Source organism: Hakea prostrata, chromosome 7 (assembly GCF_041222555.1).
Source record: "Hakea prostrata isolate BN-2017 chromosome 7, UWA_Hpros_2, whole genome shotgun sequence".
NCBI classification, from domain to species: domain Eukaryota; kingdom Viridiplantae; phylum Streptophyta; class Magnoliopsida; order Proteales; family Proteaceae; genus Hakea; species Hakea prostrata.
Genome location: NC_142606.1, coordinates 67,701,375 through 67,710,998, shown reverse-complemented (window position 1 = coordinate 67,710,998; position 9,624 = coordinate 67,701,375). Strand labels below are relative to the sequence as shown.

At 36.5% G+C, this 9,624-nt stretch overlaps 1 non-coding gene across 1 annotated transcript; it reads left to right on the top strand.

The window, feature by feature from the left end:
* The first annotated feature begins 6,333 nt into the window (after positions 1 to 6,333).
* On the top strand, positions 6,334 to 6,555 carry LOC149011798 (RNase MRP). Its single transcript, XR_016174926.1, has one exon.
* The last annotated feature ends 3,069 nt before the right edge of the window (positions 6,556 to 9,624 follow it).

Here is a 9,624-nt window from a genome sequence, read left to right as displayed (position 1 = left end):
TTGTTGAAGGTCCTGGGGGACTGCTGTAACAAGTAAAATTGCTGCTGATACCCATATTCTCCTCCTTGGATTGAAACACATCAAGCATTATGTACAAGACATAAAAAGCTATTGGTTAGAGTTCGCAAGTAGAAACAAATCAAATTCTACAGATATGACCTACATAAAACAGAGAAGAAGGTCATCAAGAATGAAAATTTTAGACTGCTAATAGAGAATTTAAACTGAATTTCAGTTATGTAAAACTCAAGCTTAGTTCTTCTTAGTACCTTCATTAATTTTCATTCTTGATGACCTTATTCCATTTTAATTTTAGTTGGGAATGTATATACGAGTTCAAAACTAGGTTTCATTTTCATTGATGGATGTTAGCATTGTACCAGAGGCTATAGTGAGTGATATCTCAAATTCAAACTCTACACCTCACAAAGGAACAATTGAACTCTTCTCTAGCCCATCCAGTGCGAGTTCGGATTATCTCTCTTGACAACTATTGACCACGCATTACAGGAGGCCCACAGGATTTAGGTGATGGATTTTTTTTTTATTTAATTGTTTTATCATTATTTACCTGTGGGTTCCACATAATTGGTGGTTGTAAAGTCGTCGGGGGAGCACTTGCCGTCAAGGAATATGATCCACACTCATTCAATGCTGTCTCAGTTCACTCCATTGAACGGAGAAGCTAGCATTCTTAGAAACAGAGAGAAGATGAAAAGAAAAAAGTATTGACAAGACAATAAGGTATGCATCACGGAAGACTTATGCAAAGACCAAAGCATTAAGAAAGTTATTAGATATAAATACTCTTGATTGCCTCTCTATAAAAGAAACTTTATAAAAATCCACAAATCCTATGGTTTTATCTTCCACCGTCTTTATTTTAGCTTGATCAGATTTTCAGCGAAGAGGTAAGTCTCAGGTTTTGCCTTTTTATATCCCACTCAGCCACTCAGGTGAGGTGTTGCAAGCGACTTCGACGCCAAAAGCTTTCAACGATATTTTATGGGAAAGGAGCTTCCAGCTCTTTAATCCCACATCGGTATGACCAATAGACTTTTTTTTACTTTATTAATAAATTCTCCCAATTTTATACTTTTAGCACTGGATTGGAGTGACTGGACAGTTCTAGAAAGTCCCCGGGCCATCAGCGCAAAGATGTGGCCTCGTAAACGAGGAGCTTCGACGGTGGGCTAGTAGTATGTTGAGCCTAAAACACACCGCGAAGTAGTTGGCCGATTGTTATACAGTTATTCACTCAATCCCTTAGGATCAACTGAATGGGGCTTACAACCCAGTGCCTTCCATTTTTAGATATCATTTTAGGTTAAAATCATAATTCATAAAATTAATTGTCTTGATTTTTGTGAATGTGCAAATATTTAGTGCTTTTATATCACCCCATACTCATAAATCTATATATTCATGTTTTTAATGTAAAAAAATGAATCACTAAAAATATGAATATCTAGATTTCATGAATTCAGGGATTTTCACAATCAAACAGGTATTAATCCTAAATTCATGTAGCCAAACAAGCCCATATATTATTCAGAGATGGCTATATTGAAATAGGAGAAGTTGTGTATGACTAGGAGAACCTCCCTTGAAGAGACTCTGGAGGCGTTAGTGGGAGATAGTGATGTACAGCATAAAGCCACATGTGGGTGCATGGAGTGCTTTTATAGCTCCCATTGATAGCAAAAGAATCCAGGTGGTTCGCCATTTTGATAAGTCGATGAAGAAAGGTTGGATGACTCCTTTCATAGATTAGAAGAAAAGGTTGCCAGCCTTGAGAAAGAACAAAATAACACTTAAATTTTGATTTTTCTTCTTCTTCAGCTAAAATACACTTTTTGGACACGTTTATTTTATTCATTTCCTTTTATTATACTATTTCCTCATGGAATTCTGGACACTTGTACATCCTCTTTATTTAATTATTAAATTGTTCTTACACTTGATTTATTATTATGTGCATTTATTATCACTGATGGTTAAATCGTGGATCTTGCGATTGTGGATCGCACCCATGAGTTGTCGAGCGGAAAAAAATTAAAAAGAACGAGAGTTTTCATATTATGAACTACTCATTAGAATATATGTAAACAAAATTTACATGCCACAATTATATATTTTAACAAGTTTAAACCACCGTCTCTTTTAAGTTTGCATACTGATCGTCCAGCTAACCGTGTTAACTAAAGATTTCTCATTCGAAGACTAGAAGAAATGTTTCAATATCCAATTCATGAACAACAGATAGCAACTCATATGATGATACTGCTGATGTTTGGTTCATAAACATCACCAAAAAAAGAACCCAGAAAAAGTCCAAAAGTATATAATCAATTAATCCAGATAACAAATTAATAAACAATTAATAAAAGTTTGAGAGATCACTCACAAGTCGCCGGTTCATCATACAATGATAATGGTAAGTCTTTCAAGACAAAAGAGTAAACAAAAAGTAGACCTGTAAATGGATAGCCGAAATCCGCCTCCGAATTCGCATTCGTATTCGTTTAAGGGTATCCGTATCCGAAAATTTTATTACCGGAAAATATCCGTATCCGTCCGCTAAGCAACCGGATTCGGATTCGGATAATTGCTTATCGGATCGGATAATATCCGGATAAATTTTTATCCGGATAGAGTAAAGTATTTAACATTTTTTTCTTTAAAAATAGATGATAATCGGATTCGGATACCGCTAATCGGATTCGGATAGCGGTATTCGGTAATCGGAAATTAGAAATTTATAATAAAAAATGTAAAAAAGTGACAATTATCAATCAATAATCGGATATTTTATCGGATCGGATTATTATCGGATATCCGATAAAGTTTCGGATTCGGATTCGGATGCCTTCTCTAAATTTTTGCCGGATTCGGATTCGGATACTGGTGTATCCGAGCCGAATCCGGTCCGTTTACCGGCCTAACAAAAAGCAATCTTTTTGTGTGATCAAATAAAACTTGTTAAAGTATCCAAAATTTATGAGAACTGATCAAAAACAAGAAAATTACAAATTAAATGGCCTAAAATAGAAATTGATGCTACTTGCGAGGTAGCTCATCTTCTTCAAAGAGAGGAAAGAGGAGATTTCTTTAGGGTTACAATGATTTGATTGAAACGAGGCTGTTTACATGCTGCAAACAAAAACGTCGATCATCCAAGTCAAGGGGAAAAGTCTTTATCACCTTCTGAGACTGGACATCGAATGCACAAAAAGACTTGATATCCACTCCATCACAAGAGTTACTAAACGGAACAAGCATCCTGTTGTTTGAATACAATAGTACTTTTCCATTTCCAAGGTTACCAATTAGGAAAGGTACTTCAAAATCAGATATACCATTAATTTGCAAGGAATGTAGTTGAATCCACTCTTTTTTGTAAAAGTCCTTCAAAATCCATATTTTAATTAGGTTGCATTCAATGTTATGAACAGCTAAAACCCCTCCAAAATTTGTCATTTCCCCCTTTGTTTCACATTGAAAAGGTAGCTCATTCTTGTGAAAAGTTCCATTGTTGGTGTCAATGGTAAACAAGACTTCCTCATAGTCTTCGTTTTCAATTAGCGAATGCAGGAAATTGTTAACAGAAACGGGTGTCAACATGCATGCATACCTGTCTGCAATCTCTTCATTAAAATCAGCATTACCAAGGTGTTTCCAAAAGTGTTCTGCCGGCTCAGGCTCCTTGACTTGTGTCCATGTATTGGACCCAAGTGTGAATATCATCGGCCACCAGTGACTATTGTGATCTTTGTTGCACATCAGACACACGATCTTGTACTCTCCTGTTTCTTTAACATATGTAAACCCAATAACCTTGTCTAGAGATGAATTATTGTAATTCTGCAGAGGCAAAATCTTTCCTTTTCTACTAAAAAGGTTTCCGACGGAATAATCTCCCCTTTTTGGATAATCTTTAAACAAGACGAGACCATTGCAGGAAGCAATTATTGGTTCTGGAAGATCTATTCTCAAGTCTCTCGTCACAATTTTATCTCCTCTCATATCTAGAAAACCCAATTTATAAGTACCATATACTAGGGTTTGGAGCAGGAAACCAGGCGGTGCAGGTGCAGGTGCCGCCGCGGAAGAGAGATGGGAACTAACAAAGTAAGGATCCAAAATCAAATTATGCCATTGCTTGCTTACCGTCCTTAAATTGAACAACGTATCAGCTTCTAATCTCTGGAGAATTTGAAACAAGATATTATCATCGAAACCAACTGATATCTTTCTTTTTTTTCTGTTCTTTTCTTCCTCTTTTTTCAGAAACGATAGAAATCGTTGAACTTGATCGGCAGTGAGAGGAACCAGCATAGTAGCCGCAGTTCTTTTCTTTCTCTCTTCCTTTGTCAACAATGATAGAAGCTGTTGAACTTGATCGGCAGTAGCTGCAGGAGCTGGGAATGGAGGAACGTTTGTCATGAGGAACCGAAGAAAGCAGTGCCAGAAAGATCGCTACTGTTACGCTTCTTATGTTTAGAATCGGCAGAAATTGATATGAACAAATATAAAAAGAACGGGAGTGAAAGGAAATTTCTGTCCTAAGAAGAAAAATAACCTTCTCTTCTCGTTGAAATAGGAGATTGAGTAATCAAAAGAACTACTATCTATGTAGATATTGTTGCTGCATAATCTTGTCCGTCACCGTGGAGGTCAAATATCACCTCCGATTAAGATTAAGGAAGACAAGCATTCAACAAACAATAAGAATCCGAATATCTTCTCACTTGCCTATCTGTCTTTTTATAAGGTTCTTTTAGTGTTCGAGTGTACCTCAAATTCGGATCTTATTTAGATTCCTCGAACTCTACTACTTGAGTTCTGAAAGGTGAATCCCTGAATTTCATGAATCCATGAATTCACAACAATCACATAGGCCCTAAATGAATTTCAAGAATCTTGATGCTTGATATCTCCAAAAACAATAACATAGATTGCACATATTTTTCAAGGCAATAATGCATATTTAAAGGTTTATTGGTTCCCCCAATCTCTTAAAATTGTTCGATCAATTCTCACACAACTTTCTACCAAAAAAATTTCAAATAATTTTACGAAATCTCAAGTTAATTCCTAGACCTAAGTCCAACAAATCTCATATATATGCGCAACACTTGCTGCCGATGACCGAGATCAAATCTCGACTAAGATTTAGATCTCGACCGTCCATTTCACAGGTGGTGAAAACCGAAATTGATAGTCGAGATTTCGATTTCGACCATAGGCAGCACAGTGTTGCACATTAACTAAAGCCGAACTCCAAATATAGATGCCAAGATATCCCAATCCTCAAAATCTGATTTGACCACTTGAACCTTGAGATGGAGTACAAAAGCTTGTGGAAGGTCCTGGGGGACTGCAGTAATAAGTAAAATTGCTGCTGATAGCCAGATTCTCCTACTTGCATTGAAACACATCAAGCATTATGTACAAGACAGAAAAAGCTACTGGTTAGAGTTCCAACGTAGAAACAAATCAAATTTTACAGATATCACCTAAATAAAATAGAGAAGAAGGCCATCAAGAATGAAAATTTTAGACTGCTAATAGAGAATTTAAACTTAATTTCAGTTATGTAAAACTCAAGCTAAGTTCTTCCTAGTACCTTCATTAATTTTCATTCTTGATGACCTTATTCCATTTTAATTTTAGTTGGGGACGTATAGATGAGTTCAAAACTAGGTTTCATTTTCATCGATGGATGCTAACATTGTACCAGAGGCTACAGTGAGTGATATTTTAAATTCAAACTCTACACCTCACAAAGGAGCAATTGAACTCTTCTCTAGCCCATCCAATGCGAGTTCAGATCGTCTCCCCTGACAGCTATTGACTATGAATTACAAGAGGCCCACAGGATTTAGGCAATAGAGTTTTTTTGTGTTTTATTATTTTTTACTTGTGGGTCTCACATAATTGGTGGTTGTAAAGTCGTCAGAGAAGCATTCCTGTCAAGGGAGACATCCACACTCATTCAATGCTATCTCAGTTCACTCATTGAACAGAGAAGCAAGCGTTCTTAGATACAGAGAGAAGATGAAAAGAAGAAAGTTTGACAAGACAAAAGCATTAAGAAAGTTCTTAGAAATCTGAGATATAAATATTCTGTAATACTCCTGATTGCCTCTCCATAAATCCACAAATCCTTTTTATATCCCACTCAGCCACTCAGGTGAGGTGTTGCAAGCGACTTCGATGCCAAATGCTTTCTACGATATTTTATGAGCTTCCAGCTCTATAATCCCACATCGGTATGCCAATAGACTGTTTTTAACTTTATTAATAGAGTCTCCCACTATGAAAGCGCTTTTGACACTGGATTGGAGTGAGTGGGCTTCGGTTCATTGAACCACGGTTCAGGAAAGTCCCCGGACCACCAACACAGAGATGTGGCCTCGTAAACGAGGAGCTTCAACGGTGGGCTAGTGGTATGTTGAGCCTAAAACACACCGCGAAGTAGTTGGCCGATTGTTGTACAGTTATTCACTCGATCCCTTGGATCAACTGAACGGGGCTTACGATCCAGTGCCTTCCATTTTTAGGCTGAAATCATAATTCATAAAATTAACTGTGATGATTTTTGTGAATATGCAAATATTTAGTGTTTTTATATTATCCCATACCCATATATCTACATATTCATGTTTTTAATGTAAAAAAATGAATTACTACATGAATCTAGGGATTTTCACAATCAAACGAGTATAAATCCTGCATTCATGAAATTCTGAGATTTGAAATCTCAAAATTCATGTAACCAAAAAGGCCCTTATATTATTCAAAGATGGCTATATTGAAATGGGAGAAGTTTTGTATGACTGGTAGAACCCCTTGAAGAGACTCTGAAGGTTTCAGTAGGAGGTAGCGATGTACAACACAAAGCCACTGGCGGGTGTATGGAATGCACTTATATATAGCTCCTATTGATGGCAGAAGAATCCAGGTGGTTCACCATTTTGATAAGTCTATGAAGAAAGGTTCGATAACTCATTTCATCAAGAGATTAGAAGAAAATGTTGCTAGCCTTGAAAAAGAACAAAATAACACTTAAACTTTAATTTTCTTTTTTTTTTTTCTTCTTCTTTCGCTAAGATACACTTTTTGGACACGTTTATTTTATTCATTTCCTTTTATTATATTCTTTCCTCATGGGATTCTGGACGCTTGGACATCCTCTTTATTTAATTATTAAATTGTTCTTGCTCTTGATTTATTATTCTGTACATTTATTATCATTGATGGTTAAACCGTGGATCTTGTGACTGTGGATCGCACTCATGGGTTGTCAGGTGGGACCGATACTGACAGATGGGTTGTGACAATTCAGGCACTGGAATGATTCGGCTCAACTAGCACAGGAGTGTTTCTGCTCGGCCAGAACAATGATTCTGTTCAACTATAACAACAATTCACTATTTAGCACCATTCGCCTTTTGAGCAGAATCTTCAATTTTCTATTTAGCATCGACATGAATTTCGTTATGTTCACTTTTTGACCAAATCTTCAATTTTCTATTTAGCATCGACATGAATTTCGTTTTGTTCACTTTTTGACCAAATTTTCAATTCAAATTTAGCATCGATGTAAATTTTGCAATTTCGCATCAGTTCGTCTTTTGAGCAAATTCGTTATCTAGTGTCAGTTCGTTTTTTGAGCAAATCTTCAATTCGTTGTTTTAGCAACGATGCAAACCTTGCTTCTCAAGTAAATTTGTTGTTTAGCATCAATTTGTTTTTTATGAACAATTCCCAAGTTACTATGCTCAGGGGAAGTGGTTGAACATATATCTATATATTCCGAACAAGTAATCATGGCAACATAGCAAAGTCATCGATCAAGGAGAAGGACGATCAATGATGGTTCAATAGCCAAAAGGCAACCAAGACGACCAAAAGATTTACAAAAGGATTAACACAATGAGTGATGGGTTACACTCTTGGGTTACTTTCTCTAGCATTGAGAGCTTTACAAGTTATTTTCTTCTTCTAAAGCTATGCACTTCCACTAACTTGATTGTTGGAGACATTCCTCGACCAACCCGGTCGAGCACGTTTTTTGCAGATTGTTCACTTGTGCTGCCGAACAGATTTTTGTAGCAACATGACTATGAGTAGGATTCGAAAGTAGGTTTGGACTCAATCCTATTCCGATTCTTAGAATCATAACATGACAGGTACACATTAGGGATTTCTCTTTATGGTATAAAAAGAAAAGGATGCTCCATGGTCGTGATCATAACCTCCAGAACCAACAAGTGTTGCTTTCACACGGCTGATGAGTGACAATGGGGTTTACCATAAGAAAATTAGACATGAGAAAATTAGAAAATCTCTCAAAGTAGTATGCATGACTATTGAACACATAAGCATGAAATGGAGACCATCAACATGGTTCAGAATGACCAAACCAACAAGAGTCATGTGTTGTTATCGCTGCAACATGGCCATCCTTATTAGTTGGGCTTTTTGAAAACCCAACCCAACTGTGAATCAAGCTATATAGCCTAGGCTCCTGATTCTAATAAAAGCTTAGCCCAGCCCAAGCCCTCCATAACTAGCTCTAACCTTGTAACACATCACAATGTATACATGGTAACATTATTATTATTATTTTTCAGGGGTAAATGTATACATGGTAACATTCAACGCTTGTAACACGTAAAAAAAATGTCATTATCATCACTGTATGTTGTAACATCTAAATTTTTTTTGGGTAAATACTTGTAACACGTTCAAAAGATGTGCACTTGTTAAAAGCATTGTTAAAAGCAAGGTGGATGATATTTCTAATGCCCCTCGCTTTCATAAATTTATTTGACGTCGGCTTCATATTTTTTTTCCAAATAGCTTAGTGCACTCATGTTGAGAAAAGCGAGATAATGATAATTCTAACGCCCCTCACTTTCATAAATTTATTTGACATGGACTTCATATTTATTTTCCAAATAGCCAAGAAGTAAGTAACACGGTGTTTGAAGGCTTCCACACAACCAGAATGACGTAGGGTGCAAGATTTTCTATGCAATTTCGGGCAAAGTCTTGCGTTCTAAATAATGAAAATGTATGTAATACTATAAAAGAGGTTTCAAAATGACACCCTTACCTTCAGTAAAGATGTTTCAAGATGTTCCGTTAACAATGACCGATGCATTTTAGTGAAACAATCATGAATTCAATTCTTTTGAATGATATATTTAATTATATATAAAAGTTACTTTGAAGATGTAGTTGAGGTGCGCATAAGTTCGCACGGAAAAATCTTTGTTCTCACAGATGAAGGGGGGAAAATAATCTGTAGATCAAACGCTTACCGTTGTTTCAAAAGTCTGGACTTATAGATACGATGCTACTAATATTTCATATAATGTAACCAGCAACTATCCCGCTTCGAGCCTGGATCTAGGCGAGACCTTAGACAACCTCAGTACAGTCTTGCAAAGTCCCCTACATATCTTACGGGATAAATTCCTTCTAGATATTTTATATGTGCATGAAGATTCATCGGAATCTAAATTCCCTCTATCGTTACTACGTACGCAACGAAGTATGGAAACCGTCAACAACGCGGATTCATCAGCCGTTTAAAAGGGGGTGAAGATT